The sequence below is a fragment of the Aquila chrysaetos genome, chromosome 3, assembly GCF_900496995.4.
Source record: "Aquila chrysaetos chrysaetos chromosome 3, bAquChr1.4, whole genome shotgun sequence".
Lineage (NCBI taxonomy): Eukaryota > Metazoa > Chordata > Aves > Accipitriformes > Accipitridae > Aquila > Aquila chrysaetos.
In genome coordinates this window covers 29,164,915-29,181,181 of record NC_044006.1, presented here as the reverse complement: position 1 = coordinate 29,181,181, position 16,267 = coordinate 29,164,915, and positions in this window count along the sequence as shown.

The window sequence follows — 16,267 nt, the reverse complement described above, 5'->3', positions numbered from 1 at the left end:
ATATGCAGCCAGGCACTGAAAGCCTAAGCAGGAACTGGTACGGCACATATCTGTGACATGCTAAGGTAGTGTCCTCACGCCAGAAATACCCCTACTTCTATGCTAGTCTGTGCCTAGAAGTTCTCAGGCAGATATATTTAGGTTTGGGGTTAATCAAGTAATGTCTGAAAAATGCTTTGAAGGTGAAAAGTGTTACATGTCATCTGGCCAAATCATACTCGCTCCTGACTCAGGCAAATCCCTCATCGATGCCAATAATAATTCTGTCTGAGTGAAGGCTGAGTAAGATCTACATTTGGCCCATTGTTATTAGAAGGCACTTTTTGTTTCATTCATTTAAACCACACAGAGCAATCACAATATTAAAATAAGACATCAGGAATGAAAAGCAAGCTAAAACACTGCTAAGAGCTGGAGTTTCAACCAGCGTTGGTAGACCCTTGTCAGTTTATGCCTGTGAGGGTTTTGCTCTGCAGTGAAAAGGCATTCCCTGTGTCATTGCCATGGCTTCATGTTGCCTTTACGTTCTGTAGCCTCTCCGTTCTGTTCCTCACCTAGCAAGGGTGAAGTTAGCAAACTCCCTCACGTTTGAACTTGGTAATGGAAAATGAGAAAACTACAGCTGATAGACTAACTTTTGAGGTTCTTCCCCTCCAGAATTTAACTTGTACAGATTTCCTTAGAACAGCTCCTGCTTTTTTACTATTTACCCTCTTTCTTTTCCTTCCTTTCATTCTCTCTCTCACACACCTCTGTCTTCTCAGGTGTGCTTACCTCCTACCCAGAAAATATTCCACTTTCACTATATTACCGTCAACCATTGTGTTTTAGTGGAAAGGAGTAATTTATAAATATAAGCATTGTGAGGTCTCAATTTCCATGAGATGACTAAAGGCACATGAGCTGAGAGACAGGCAAGGAATTATAGTTAGGGTAAGTGAAACATACAGAAGTAATTGAACAATCAACCAAAGTTTTACAAATGTTATATATTGCAAGTCCTTTTCAATTAAGCTCTTTTATAAGTCTTTCACTGTTATAAAGCATCCACAGTACACCCTCATCTGTGTTTTACTGACCTCAGTTGCTATACTGTTATATACTGTTACACTTATGGGTCTGTCAGCATTATAAACCCTGCAGCCATTCTTATAAACACATCTTTGTAACACAAACCTCGCTATAATACATCTAAATTTCTTGGATCTTGTGAACAGCCCAAAGTCTGTTGTAATTATACGAAGTCTGAAAGTGAGCTTGAAATAGAACTAAAAGTTTAATTGGACGAAAAAATAATTTCAGATGAAAATATGCATTCATGATTAGATGTACTAACAGATGACATAATTAAAGGGGTTATTTATAGTTCTAATATAGCACCTATCCCAACAGTGTCTGATGAAAAGTAAGGGATAGGCATAAATCAATATAAAATACAGATAACTATATTTGGGTTCTTGCTGTGGGGTATACGTTGCTTGCCATATATAACAGGTACACTTATCACAAACGATCTCTATTACATATAGGTATAGCATATTTTACTTGCATGCCATGATGATGACAGATTTAACATTAAAGCATAACTTTCTAAAAAGCACTGTTTTCTAAAAGCAAGTCTGCTCATACCGCTGATACATAGTTCATTTCTACTTACATACATACATACATATATGTACAAAAATACATAGTGTGTGAATAAATATAGAAATGGTGGTTTAGCCTCTTTCTATAAAATTACCTGAGCTGCAAAGCTCTGTATATGCATTCATTCAATATAGCCCTAACAGTATGCAACAGCATGCACAGGAATGAAAAGTTTAAATTTTAAAAGAAAAAAGCTGATTTAAAGTTTTACCTCTCTAGTCCTGACTCTCAGAAGGAGACTGCTGTATTGTGCATTAAGAACTGGTGAAGTTCCTCTTTGTGGTATTTATAATGCGAAGCTTTATACTGTACTTCTCATGTGTACACTCACATATAATGTCTGTCAAAAGTAAGTGGGCCGGATCACTGTGCTGGATTGGTTAATCCTGTTACATCAGCAATTGACTGTTTTTCCTGTATGAGACATACTTCTGGTAATTATCTAATGGAAACTCCTAATTGTCTAGCATGACAAAATATCGTGGATTCAACTTGTAGTGGTGATCTCTGTATCCATTTAAAGAATAGAACTTAAAATCAGACTGAAAGCAAACATTATGACTCAGGAAGACACACTCCAACTTGTTTTATTGCATAGCTAGATATAGATATTATTAGATGTAGATATCACTGATTTAGTTCAAATACAGTATTTGCCAGATACTTAATTACTAGTTTGCAAATTGTTTTCTTCTTCTTTCATACTTAAGGATATACCAGATAATCTATTTGCAAATTTGGATTCTTTTCAAATTCAGGAAAATGCATTTGATTAAGAATCCTTTTGCTGTGGATGAATTTTTTTAATTCAGTCTTTGTATAAATATGTCCTTCTGTTAATTTAGGGATCCCTTTAAAGCTCTTAAAAAATGAATCATATTGCTCTTGTCCAAGTCTCCTGGCTTCTTGACGTGCAGATTGCATCACACTATTAAAAACTCTTTAGACATCTAAAAATAAGTTACAATGAATGACAGGTCACATTTTTCACAAGTGTGATATTAACACATGTGGAATAAAATAAAATGCAGTTTTAATTTCAGTTTACATTAATGAAAATCAGAAATAACTGTATGCCAGTTAGGCAGTAAATAAGTAATATGTATAAGGTCAAAAGTAAATCCAAAATCCATCTCCTTTCTTAAACACACATAATAGCTGGCTTTATGTGGTACCGTTTATGACAAATGGCATGATCATGCAGTCTTTACTCATTCAAAACACCCACTGATTACCAGAAAATCCCCATCCTTCAGATTTTTTTTTTTGGCCTGAATCGTACTTATAATTGTATTTTTATGTCCTGTTGGTAATGTAAATTTAATCTGTCTTGGAATATGGCTGATCTGGATCAGGGAAGAAAGATTTAAAATTTTCAATTTACAGTGATACCAGGGAGTCCTTCTAGCAGCATTGATTCCAACTGGTGTGTGTGCTGTATTCACACAACAGCTTTGGTAGAATGAGCAAAAAATCAGGAGTTAATGGGAAACATATGACCAGATAGGTTGTTTTGTTTCCCAGGTTTAATATGCATATAATAAGTTTTCAGGCTATAACATGCTGTGGATTGAAGCCTCTTGAAACAGGTTTCAGTAGCTTTCCTGCAATCTGACATTGAGGGTTCCAGTTGTTACAAAGAACAGCTTTTTTTTTTTCCTTTTTTTTCCCCTTCAGGGACGGTGAGAGACATGCTTGAAGAAACAAATAATGAGCATGCACATACCTAGTTATTTGCAGGACCATATTTTTAACGGGGATCCTGAAACTGAGTTTTGGCAAAGGACTTTTCCAGCATGGAATTCTGTTTTTCTCAGGAGCAGACTGGATTTGGTTTTAACTGGCATCCTAAAACTCTTTGAAATTAGTTACATACTGGTAGTGCAGTGACTGTTGTAATTTGGCAGCAGACATATGCTCAGCAAGAGATCTTGTATTGCATTGGTTTTACAGAGTGGAAAAATTGCCCTGCAAGTAACAGAGTTATCTTCTCCCTGCACTCGGAGTAGTGCGGCGCTCCGTTCGCAGCAGCTGGTGCGACGGCCTCTGACCGCCGCGGCCCTACTGATGCAGCTCCCAGCCGGCGTGTAGCTTCTCCCACAGCGGCAGTGGGTCAGAGAATTCCCAGTGCAAAAGTGTGTGGTCTGTGACAAAAAGAGACGGCTACCGAGTGAAGCGCAGCAAACACTTATGTGATTTATAGTGCAGGATAACTTCTGAAAGGAGATTAGGAGAAGTGAAAAGCATTATTCATTTCAGAGCATGCTCCTTATTGCCTCAGGGAGTCTGTGTATAGCTTTACCAAAGGCCTAATGAAAGCTTTACTCAGTGACTAATTTTTTTTCACACCTATTTCTCTCTTTATAAATATTTTTCTCCCCACCCCTCCACTTCTTTTCATTTTGTTGAACACAGCAACACCTGCTGGCAGTGGTCCGGGAGTACTGCTGGAAAGACCCACTGATCTAACTCTTCAGACCAGCTGCCATTAAGCACTGCCAAGCCATATTAATGAGCTGCCTCTATTTTTACCCCTTCCTGCCAGCAAGGGCAATTGCTCTTGGGAAAGACTGTAGCTGGGGTTTTTTTTCCTTCTTTCTTTCTTTCTTTCTTTCTTTCTTTCTTTCTTTCTTTCTTTCTTCTTTCTTTCTTCTTCTTCTTTTTCTTTCTTTCTTCTCTTTTTTTTTTTCTTTCTTTGGCGGCAGCTTCAGAATCCAGATAATCATTGTTCATTTAGTGAAGTTGGGATTTCTAACTTAAATTCTGATACCACTGAGACCACATAAAATATCGGAGTGATGCTGAGCCTATCTTGCTGGCTCACAGGCATATTTTAGTTCCCTGCTGGATCAGAAATAATTAAAGGAATGGGACTGAGAGCGAAAGGTTAGTATTCCAGCAACCTGTTTCTTTTTTTCCTAATTGCGGATTTTATCATACAAATCATTAAAAAAAAATGGCCCAATGCCACTTCATTATTCACCTAGTGGAGATGGTGTGATTTACTGGCTGTTTTGGAATCCCAAATTGCACACAACAGTATTTGTGTGTCTTCATTCCTGCTTTGAAGAGCAGTCACTAGAAAACACATTGGCACAGATTTCTGTGCAAATCAGCTGGAATCTCACTCTGTTGTACCTTATTTTACTGTAATAGCAAGAAAAGATATGCTGGAAACTTATACTTAGAAGTTTTATGTTTCTACTTTTATGTAAGTGGACCAATTAAGGCCAGTTTTGCTGCTGCTGCTAACTCTAATGCTTATGTGCTGTTTAGAGGGGCCAGCTATTTCAATCATAATTAGTGAGCTGGTCGAAAAATAAAGTTCATCTGAGGATAAGAACTCGGTCGAGAGGGTGGGGTAAAGAATAGCTTTCAAGTTCTCGCCTTTTTTTTTTAGTATTAATGGATGACACTTTTTGCAGGGAGGGCAGGATAAGTATAAATGTTCTGTTTTAAGAGAATCTTTATATAAAGTCAATCTGACTAACAGAAGCAAGTATGTTACTTTTCTTTCTAAACTATACCTATGTCTTCTGCCATGTCATTCATTGATCTTTTTTCTTGCCAACTCATGGAACAGTGAGCTGTTTCTTTAACAGGGATATTTTTATGTCCATGTTATTTTAGCATATGTGTTGCCATTTTACACTTAAAAATAAAAACCAGGAGCTATGAATATATAAGCCAGGTGACACAGATGATATTATTAGTGTGATGTGATATGACACAAATGTGTTCTATAATCAAAGCTTGTTCAAAACTTTGCATTTTGGGGAAAACCTATTTACAAAGAGAATTTTCTTGAATTTATAGAGTATGGAGTTAAGTTATAACTGTAGAAGGTAGTCCAAAGACCTAAAGTTCTTCACACAGCTTGTTCATTTGACAGGCCATTTTTCAGTTCATTACTGGAAAAGTAATTTTTTTTCCTTGAGAAACAGCTCTGTAATGTGTAAAATGTCTTGAGTGATGCTGTCTTCAAAGATATTTCCAGAGGTTATGATTAGAGTCACATCAATGATTTAAACCACACAGGGAGGGAGCCCCAGATGACAGACCCTGTTTGGTTCCAAGTAGGGTGAAAAATTTATGGCTCAAGTTGGAGCAGTATTTAACATTTATAGGTGAATTAAAGCTATTACTGAAAGGCAGATTCCACTAAATTAATTTGCATGCTGTTGAAAACTTTGACTGTTGCACAAAACATACATCAAAATAATTCCTTATGTAATTGTACTTCAGTCAGTGGAGTTATATCAAGGATGTATTTGGGCCAGCTGCAAAATAATGGGGAATGGTTTTATTTCTCTGACAAGCCCTGAATTCTCTGTTCTGTGTTTCTTTTACTACAGTTAGTCAGATCACAGCACACACAACGGTATAAGTACAGACTCCTGTCATCTTTTAGCTTTTAGGGCCAATTCTCAATGCCACTGAAGTTAGTGCTGACTACGGGAGCAGAAGTCAGTTGAATCAAGCTTTGACTCTGAAGGTTAATATTAACCATTGGTGGATGGAATGAGAAACAAGAAATAGGGTCTTAGATAAAAGCTGTTCAGATGATTCTTCACTGATGTACTTCCGAAAGTAATACTGCCTGTGGATTTTAGAAAGATTTACAACTCTATTTGCAAGAGGAGGACTGGACCCTTAGTTAATGTAAATGAGGGTAGCCCTCCTGACTTAAGAGTCTGGGTTGCATCAGTAGAAGATCTGATCTAAAGTCTTTTTTATTATTTAACTTATACAAATTAATATCTGGGTTTTGGCTTTTCCTTTTAAAAACAGATCCCAGTTTTCATATGGTAAGAAAGGTCCAATTTCGTCTTGTTTTAGCTCCCTCGATGATGGGGATACATTTTGCCTATTATGGTTTGATTACTTCTAAATCTGCTGACGTGTGGGAGGGAATTGAATGAATCTTGTAAGCTTGCCACTTTCGTTGAGCTGAACTCAGCAAGAGGTTACGCTGGCAAATCTTCCAAGGTAGTCATCATACACAGGCCATTGGGAAAAGTTGCAGTGTCACACATCGACAGATATGCCGATTCTCTGCTGGCCACTCTCACAGAGAGGAAATAAGTGAAATACTGAGGACACCAACAAGTGGCTTAAAAAGGATATGTTGATCTTGTGCATCATTGCTGCTTTGTCCATTGTGAATCCCCTGTGGGGCAAATCACTGTGGAAAAGTAAATACATCCTGAAGTGAAAATGGTAAGGCGAAGCCTGACTGCTTACAATGGTTTACTGATTAGAGTATTAGACGGGGACCCAGGAAATCTGAATTCTCTGGCTCTGCCCTCAACTGCTGAAGACAAGTACCTCATCTCCCCATCTGTAAAATGGAAAGAATCAAAATCTGTTCTGAGATCTGTGGGTCAGAAATGACAAACAAGCCCTTGCTGTTGTTTGGTTTCTCATGACCTTTTGGGATCTGAATGAAAGAAGCCATAAGGGGAGGCAGGGTGCAGGTGAGGGCACAGGCACCAGCTGAGCTTGTCCGACATCAAGCCGAGTGTCAGTGCTCCCCGTGCGTTCTGCCTTTCCTTGGTACCACCTTGATACCAGCTTGGCATCACCTTTCCTTGGTGTCCTTCAGTGCTGCTTTCTGATTCACCAGTGATCTTCTAGAAAAGGCAGTTTCTAGCCCTGCTTCACACAGGAGGACCTGCTGGGGCTCTCCCAGGAGCAAGCATTAACAAGTATCTGTGTCTTTGCTGAAAATCTTAATCCAGCATTTTTGCCATTAACCACCCAATTCAGAAGCTCCTTCACTTGACATGATGTCCAGCTAAAGCACATAATATGCAGTGAGCAAAGCCATGGTGTATTCTTACTGCCAGCACTGATTTTCATGTTGGTGAGTTAAAATAATGTTTGGATTCATGTCCAGTACAGACACAGGTTACCTCTGAGGGATGGGTTGGGGTTCAGTGATTATTTTCAGGGAAACACTGGAAATTACTGAGAGCATTTCACATATGGGGAGGTGAGGGGAGTAAAATAAATAGTCATCATTTGTTGATGCAATGAAGCTGCCCCCCTTCCCTACACACACACACGCGCGCACACACACACACACACACACACACACACACACTGTTTTAACAAGCACTAGAGATGACCCTGAGTTTCCAAGTTTGAATGTAAACCTGCCTAAATTTTGAGAATTTATCTCAGAATTTTCCTCAAAACCGGGGTTGTAACACTTGAAATTTGACTTGGTAGCAGTGAGGTTAAACCTTTGGAACGAATATGGGGTCCTCAAATCTGGATTTAATTCACTAATCCCACTTCCATTAATTTTTCTCATGTGACTTCACATTTTATGGTTGAAATTTTATACTTGTAGCTCAGTGCAGGTGGGAAGTGTAACACGTAGACAGTTAAATACCTACTTGCCTGGCATCTGCCTACAGACTACAGTGTGCATGAACAATAAGGTTTAAGCCTGTTTATCAACGAGCACAAAATTGTACCTGCCAAGCTCAGAGGTCTTGTAGAAGTGCTTTTAAAATGAGCTTTATAACACCCAGTAACAGTTGGGGGAACAGAGAGAGTTGATAGGCAGCAGTGATGGCCAGTTGCCTAGAATATCAGTTCCTCTTCAATAACTTTTGTATGCCAACTATGAACTTATAAACAGTTATTTTCTTTATTCATTGTCTGCTTATTGGTGTCATGCCCTCGTGATGACTCCTGCTAAAAGGGGTGACATAAGGTAGCTCAGAATAAAGTTTTTGTGTGCAAACAGGGCTCATCTGTGTGTCCACGCACACATTTTTTAATTGCTCCTTTGAAGCTGCCCGTTCAGGGACAGTAACCAGGCATCTAGGAAGTATAAAACCAACAAAGAAGTGTTCAGATGTTTCTCATGAAGCAGATTCTTTTGGGGGGAGTAGTTCTGGTTCTTTTTTTTCTGCCTTAAACTGAATTTAGCTCCTGTGATCAGAGCCAAATTGGCAGCTTTGAACAATAATGTAATCTGCTTGCTCACAGGAGAGGTGCAGCAGGGACAGCCACAGGACAGCCTTCCTCACCCGCATTCTTGGGTACACAGAGGCTAGCTCATGCCCTCGGTCCAACGAGTTGTTGGGACGCTCAGCAGAGCTGCCTGCTGTAGTGTCTTGCTTTGAGTGGGAGCTGAACTGAAAGAAGTGAATCCTTTCATACAAATCAGCAAATAGCCAATCTGGAAGTGACATTCAGTGAAGTATTCCCGAGGGGTATCTGCAGCCTAGGGAGAGAGGGATCTTGGAGGTATCATTTAGAGGTCTCCAAACTTATAAATTTAATGTGCAGTGGCAGTCCAGAAAGCCAACAAAATGTTGAGTGTTGTCAGGAAGAGTGTGAAAGCAAGACAGAGGGCACCATTTTGCCACTATATAAAGGCCTGGTGCACCCACAAGGTGGGTGTTGTGTGCAGTTCTGGTCCCCACATCTCAAGAAGGACGTAGAGTTAAAGAGCCGCTAAAATGATTAAAGTTGTGGAGCAGCTGCTCAATAAGAAGAAATTGAAAGGCAGCTTGGAGAAGAGAAGGCTGAGAGAAGATAATGCTTGGAGTTTAGAAAATCATGAAGGTGGCAGATAAGGTGAATGCCGAACTGTTGTCCGCCAAATCCTGCAGTACTAGGGGGAACTCGTTGAAACTAGTAGGAGAAGATTTAAAACAGATACAATGCTTACACAATGGAGACTGAGCTTCTGGGATTTGTTGCCACAGGAGGCTGTGGAGGCAGACAGTATCAGAAGACTCAAAAAGGTCCATAAAAAACTACCAGAGGGAATAGGCAGGGACATATCCTTTAACATCCTTAATACAACAATTGCGGATGCTGGGGAGTCTGAAGGGACAGGCCTGCGGAAAGCGGCCAGGCTCACATTCTCTCTCCAAATAGCATCTCCTGTTGCCACTGTTGGAATGAGAAAAGGGGGTTAGATGGACCACCAGCGGGACCCTGCAGGGAGTTTCTCGTGTCCTTACGTGGTAGTGAGGCACTCCTGTCTCCGTGCCGTGGAAGGAAGAAGAAAGCTTCTGAAGGTGACTCAGAGCAAGACCTAACTCTTCCTGCCCTGAATCACCCTCAGAAAAGCCTATCTCTCGCCATCAATTTCGAAGGAAATCTACCCTAGACAAAAGTTAGTCTTGTGAATAACCACGTTAGTCACAACTGACACAGGTTGGGTTTGAACTGCTGATCTAGAACTGAAAAGTGTCATATACAAAAACTTAACCAAGACCCCTCACAGTCATTTTGGTGAGTGTTTTCAAGAGCAAAAACACTGTATTGGATTATTGGTTAACTTTGATCACAGGCAATTGGAAACATTTCCTCAGCCAGTGATGTTGAAGCAGTACGTCAAGCTCTGGTTAAGATGAAAAGTTAAGAAAACATCTTTTGTATATGTTAGACTGCTTTCTCATAGTCTTGAAGCTGAATCACTGGGAAACACTGCCTCTGCTGTCTAGCTGCAAAGCTGTTCTGAATTGCCCAGGTATGGCCAGATGTCCTCACATTTATGGGAAGCCTGCTGCATGTCACCGTCTGGAAACGGAAACAGGCTGTGAGGCTGGAACTGCAGGATGACATCTGACTCAGAAAGAAGGGTGAAAGTCAGGAGGTGATTCTTTTATGTAAAGCTACCCCAGTAGCTTCCTTTGAGCACTCCAGGTCATAGAAATGAAATAACTGCTTAAGTGGCAGTTTGGTATTTCATTACCTGATCTCTACATACAATGAGCTATTTAGACATGCAAATATAGACATTTTTGGACATATACTACTAGAGTTACAGATGTTGTGAGACATTTTTAGGCATCTGCTGAAAATCTGGTCACTCCAGGAAAAAAAAATAATAATTGTTCCCAAGCATATTCTGAGATTCAAGAATAGGCTAAAATACACTAAGAACTGTACAGAATCTAAACTTGTCTTTTAAATGAGTTCTAACTGTGAAGTTAAGTATAAGGGATAAAATGACTGATCACTGGTAGCATGAATACTTGGTGTTCAGGTAGTATGTAGATCAACTGATTAATCACCACTATATCCTTTGAAATAGGAATGTGTCTTTTTTAACTTGGAAGATATGAGGTGGGAGCTTGCTCACAGTGCTTACTTCGCTGTCCAGGGCTACCAAAGAAGTCTGTGTTCAGGATGGAAATGGGAACCTGCCATGGTTCCCCAGCTTTTCTCCCTACTTGCTAAAATACGTTGCTACCTACTTATGAACTGTAAAACCATTCCAAGCTGCACAAAGCCTCCAACAGAAAATGTTTAGGATACAGTTAACAGGTCTGTGGTTGAACATTTCAGTATCTGTAGTACTCCTCAGCTCATCTTCTGGCTGAGTTTCCAGATATTACCATTGGGACCATTATTCACTGATTCAGTTTAGAAAATTCTTTTTGTTTCCCTCACAAGATGTCTTTGTGAAAATGAGAAGCGCAATGTTATTAGTGTTTGGACAAGTAAATGATTAGCTTGCACACTCTATCTTTTGTTTAATTAATGTTCAAAAAGGGCATTTGAATTGTCCCAGCTCAGAGAACTTCTTACTAATTTAATGTCAAACCTCTGCAGCTCCTATTTGGAACTGTTTCTTAGTGCTTGTGGGACAGAGAAGTTGAAAGTAGTGTCATATGCCCTTTTTATTATCAGTGCAAATGCTGTCCACCTCACATGAAAAAGTTAACTTGATAGAAAGAGTCCAAAGTATCTGACCTTCTGTCAGGGCACCTCATAGTTATATTCAGGGCTGCACGATGCAAATGCTGTTACTCTACAGGGGTAAGAATTCAATTTACACTGGCGGTGCTTTCACAAGAGTGTTTCAGTTCAGTTTGTAAATATTTCCAGGTGGCCAAGTCTAATTTTAGGGAGGGCAAATTTGCAAAGGTTAAATAGCAAGCAGGATTGCTACAAGTCTCTATCAATTTGAAAAAAGAAAATGTAATTAAACACAGCATTCTTCCAGAGATTAACCAGAGGCTTGGCATTCTACATTCCATGTCTAAATTTTTTGTGTTGTTGCTGTTAAAATCCATGCTCCAAAGATGCATAGGTTCCTTTTGTGAAGATATTCTGGAATTAGCAATGAAGAAAAAAGTTGTTATAATACCAGCAGATGAGGCAGAAAATGGGGATCATGCAGCTTTACATTGGAAAGGCCATTGGTGTAGTTTTTGACCAGTTTTGCATTTGTGTGTGTGTGTGTTTAATGAATAGAGAAAGGCAAGAGCTTGCTGTAGGCCAACTGAAACATCGTGCAACTGTAAAATGAAGCAGAAGAGTTAAAATGGTGGCTCCTATTCAAAAGTTCCACCAGAATTGTCCTTCCAGTTTCAAGGGCCCTTTGTGCCCTCAGATGCTGCTAGCCCCTTGTTAGTCATTGCTAGAGAAAAAAACCTCAACAACACACAACTAAGTTTGGTCAGTTTGCTCAGCTGCTGTTGATGTCACTCCTTGCCCACTAAGAGTAAGTTACTGTAATAATCCTCCCCTTTTATTAATCATAATTTTGTAGAAAGCAAGAACTGGGTGACGTCATTGTTGAAGAGGACTGGCTAACTCATGCTCAGCTTTAGTCAGCTTTGCTATAAGATCTCTCGCCTGTCATATGAAAATAATTACCAGTTCTCACTTTCCATGTCTGACCAATCATCCCCTTTTTTCCTCTTTATGAGGCTACAGGCCTCTGCCTATTTCAAACACCTGCTAAAGGTGTAATCTATTTAGAGATGAAAGAGAATATCTTTAACTGGAAGCTGGGACATTCCAGGGGATCCTCATAGGATGAAGTCACTTGCCATATAAATCATTACCAGTATTTATTATAGTGAAAACATCATCTTCCATAGTACAACATATTAAAGCGCTTCAGATACAGGCTATCATCATACTCTGAATGTGATTTCAGCATTGGTACATTCCACTATGTATTTTCTGCTCTGCTTTTGTTTTGGATAGCATAAAATGTTTGTCTGCTTGTACATCTATCTATATAAAAAGGCAAATAAGCCAAATTTCAAGGGCAATTTTTTCATTGTTGATTTTTTGAAGGACATTTAATTAGTTATTGCTAAGAAGCCAATGTCCTTCTAGTCTTGCTGACCTATTGCCTAAGACCAAGGAAGAGATAGACTCTACCCTTCACTTTTAACTCCACATTTCAGGTCATTTTGAGGCCAAAAGATACCTTCTTACTTCAAGAGAAGTGTAGACGAGAAGACGAATTTAGACAGTAAGGGAGGGTAATTTCATTAGAGCAAGTGATTCATTCACACCAGGGAAGTAAATACAGGCAGGACTTCGAGTTAGACAGCCGTGATCCATTAAGGGTCAGGGAAAAGAGCAAAGAATTAGCCATGACTGAATGAATGGGAAGTACTAGGCGGACAGGTCAAACATACAGGTAGATGAATTTCAACAAAACACCTGGCAATCTGAAATGGATATTTCTATAGCTTTCAGGGTTTTTTCCTTATTGTCTGTTATAATGGGTACATTTCCTTTTGGACAGAATAGATTATTGGAGAGATTGCTCACAAATATATACCTTTTCTCTAACAATCTAACTTAATTTGTGTTGCAATCAATAGCAAAACTCTCTTTGACTTCAGCTAAACTGGAGTAAGTCTCGGGTTGTGCTTGCCGTGGTCAACAGTAATTTCTAGCTCTTCAACTTTGTGGTGTTTGAACTGACATGAAATAATTGTGATGGTCTCTCCCCAAGTAGGCTGGGTAGTTCCTCAAGAAAACATTATGACATGATATAATTGAAGAATAATAGATTTAACATCATATGATCCAGCCTCACCTCCTACAAGATAAAAGATGTAGAATTTCACTCACTAATACCTGCATTCCCATCTCTCCAATGTGACCAAGTGCTGATTTTTACAAATATGTCCACTTTTCGTAACAAAGATCCTAAGGACTGGGTTCAACATCATAAAAAGTTCCTAAATTCTCATCAAAATAATTTGTTGAGTCTGAATAAAACAAATAAAGAATGAGACAGGTTCCTTGGTAAATTACTTGTGTGAATAATTGCCATTATTAGTAGGCAAGTGCACCTTAGTTCCAGTTTAAATTTAGTTAACATCAGCTTCCAGCCACTCTACACCGTCATGTGTTTGTCTGCTAGTTAGAGATATTTTTACAGTCTGATGCCTTCTCTTACTGTAGGGATTTGGAAGTCGTCATTAAAATTACATCTTAACATCCTCTTTGGAAGGTTGTTTGAGCTTTATAATTTTATCACTGATGAACAGTCTTCCCAGGTTAAGTCATTCTTGTATTTTTCCTGAAACCTTTCTGATTTTGTGCCCCGGCTTCAAAACCTCTTTTTTTTTTTTTTTTTTTAAGTGTAGTTTCACAGAGTGAGGAAACACCAGTTTCTTACTCATTTGCAATACAATACAAAGAGCTTTGCTCATTTCATTTATTTACTGTGACCTCTTAATTTTTTCCCCTGGGGTAAAATGCCACATCCCGTGAGTATGATATGTATTCTCTGTTGAAAGATGTATTGCATTGCCCTCCACGGTACTAAGACACCTGTAATGCACTTGAGCAGACCTTATGAAGTTGGGTCAGCATGTAAGACAGGTCGTCTATACAGATCACTGTCAACTGAACACTCTGTATAAGTGATATACTGTTATTACTATTACTGTGGCACCAAACTTTCATTACCTTTAGCTGTTGCCAGTAATGATTTAATATTATACTCCATGTTATGTATTCAAATTGCTACACTAAGTAACACTGAGGCACTGGAAGGTTCGGTGGAATTAAAATGAATTGCCCTATTCTGTGCGGTTCCCCATGACTAGTTAAGTTTATCCACCAATTGTTAGTAAGGTATAAACCCACTTAATGTCTCCTATGTTGATTTTACCACATTGATTTTGCATTCCAAATACTCATTGGTATTCCATGAAACCATGCAGATTAGTATTATTTATGTTTTCACTCTTTTATTTTTTACTGAAGGAATCCAGAATCAGTTATTTTGCCCTGTTCAGTGTCAAAGTGCCTAATGTCCAATAACGATTCTCATCCTATGTACCTATTTTAAACTTAGCAAAAGGTAGTTTGACTTAGCTGAATCTTTAAGAATCAGATAGAGTGTAATGAAACTAAGTCTTTTTTCTAATAATCTGAATTTTCTCTTTATTTTTTAAATATTAAAACCCAACACTCGGGCAATAAGAGAGCACTGAAGTCAACTCTGTTAAGATTGCTTGGAAAAATGCGTTTGACCTGGGAATGGTTAACATAAATACATAATGGTGAACAACATCTGTAGTTATTGCTAAACTAGAAAGTAATCCATTATAAAAAATGCATGCAGTCTCCTATTTTCTTTTTTACAGAAAAATACAGAACAGAAATATTTATCATCCACGTTTGCCCTTTTTCTGTCATTATTGCTGACAGAAAAATTCCAAATAGAATTTGAACTGATGTATTGCTGGTGTTTCTTTCCTGCCTGATTTATAAACTAGTTTGTAGTTAACACCTATTGATTAGGGAGTTTCATTAATACTTTTAGCTTCCTTATCAATTATTTGCATTCCTCTGTATCTAATTTATATTCATTGAAATAGCATCCTGTTCAATACTTCAGCAGAATCTATGCTTTTAATAGGTACTAAGGGCTTTAGAAAAAGAAGAAAATCGTATCACTAAAGAACACCTATAAAATAAGGCGATTTAGAGAAATACACATTACTATAGATAAGGACCACTTAACCTCATGTCACCTGATCATGCTTAATCTTCCAGTCCGCTTAGGTTAACTGTAAGTTGCCATAATGTTTAAATATCAGTCCTTCTCAAGGCTGTCTGATTCATATTTAACATCATGTTATTTGTCATATATACCATTTCTACTCCAATCTATCTTGAGATATGCTATAACCTTTAAAAAGAAGTTGTCCGTGTCAAGTTTGGACAGTGTTACTGGAAGAATGCAGGGAACTTGCACCACTTCTGCCTGTAATGTACTTTGTTCAGTGCATAAAGGGGATTTTGGTCTCCAGGCCATTAATCTGGCACCTTTCATGAACATTAGATTCACAGCCAAAAAAGGTTTAGCCTAGGAAATAAAGAATTCTGTACCCATTTCAAATCTCAAGCAGTCAGAAGTTAATTGCCCAGCTTAGAATGTGGCTGGAATTACTTAACATGCTTATTCATAAAATTCAGTGTGCCTAGAATTGATAACTTGCCCCTCCAATACTCACTCCAGTATTTGCATTTTCACATTATAATATACTTGCATGTGTATTAGCATCATACTGCAAAAAATAATGCATTACCAAGCAACATTATATAACAAGTTGTGTAAGAAATTTTTTCTCTAGTATTTGCTTGATTAAGTGAGTTTCTGTGTGTTCATATATGATTACACCTACATACATATATATGTATATGAATAGGTGAGTACGATTTTTTGGGTGTGTGAAGCCAAATGCTTCACTAGCCAAGTGTTAGGAAGTTACAGAAATGAGGTGGACTTTTCAAGCTCATCTACATGGATTGTTCTGTGGGTGCTGGGGTGGCATGTCAATTTATGCTTATTAAGCAGTTTCTTTGGCCT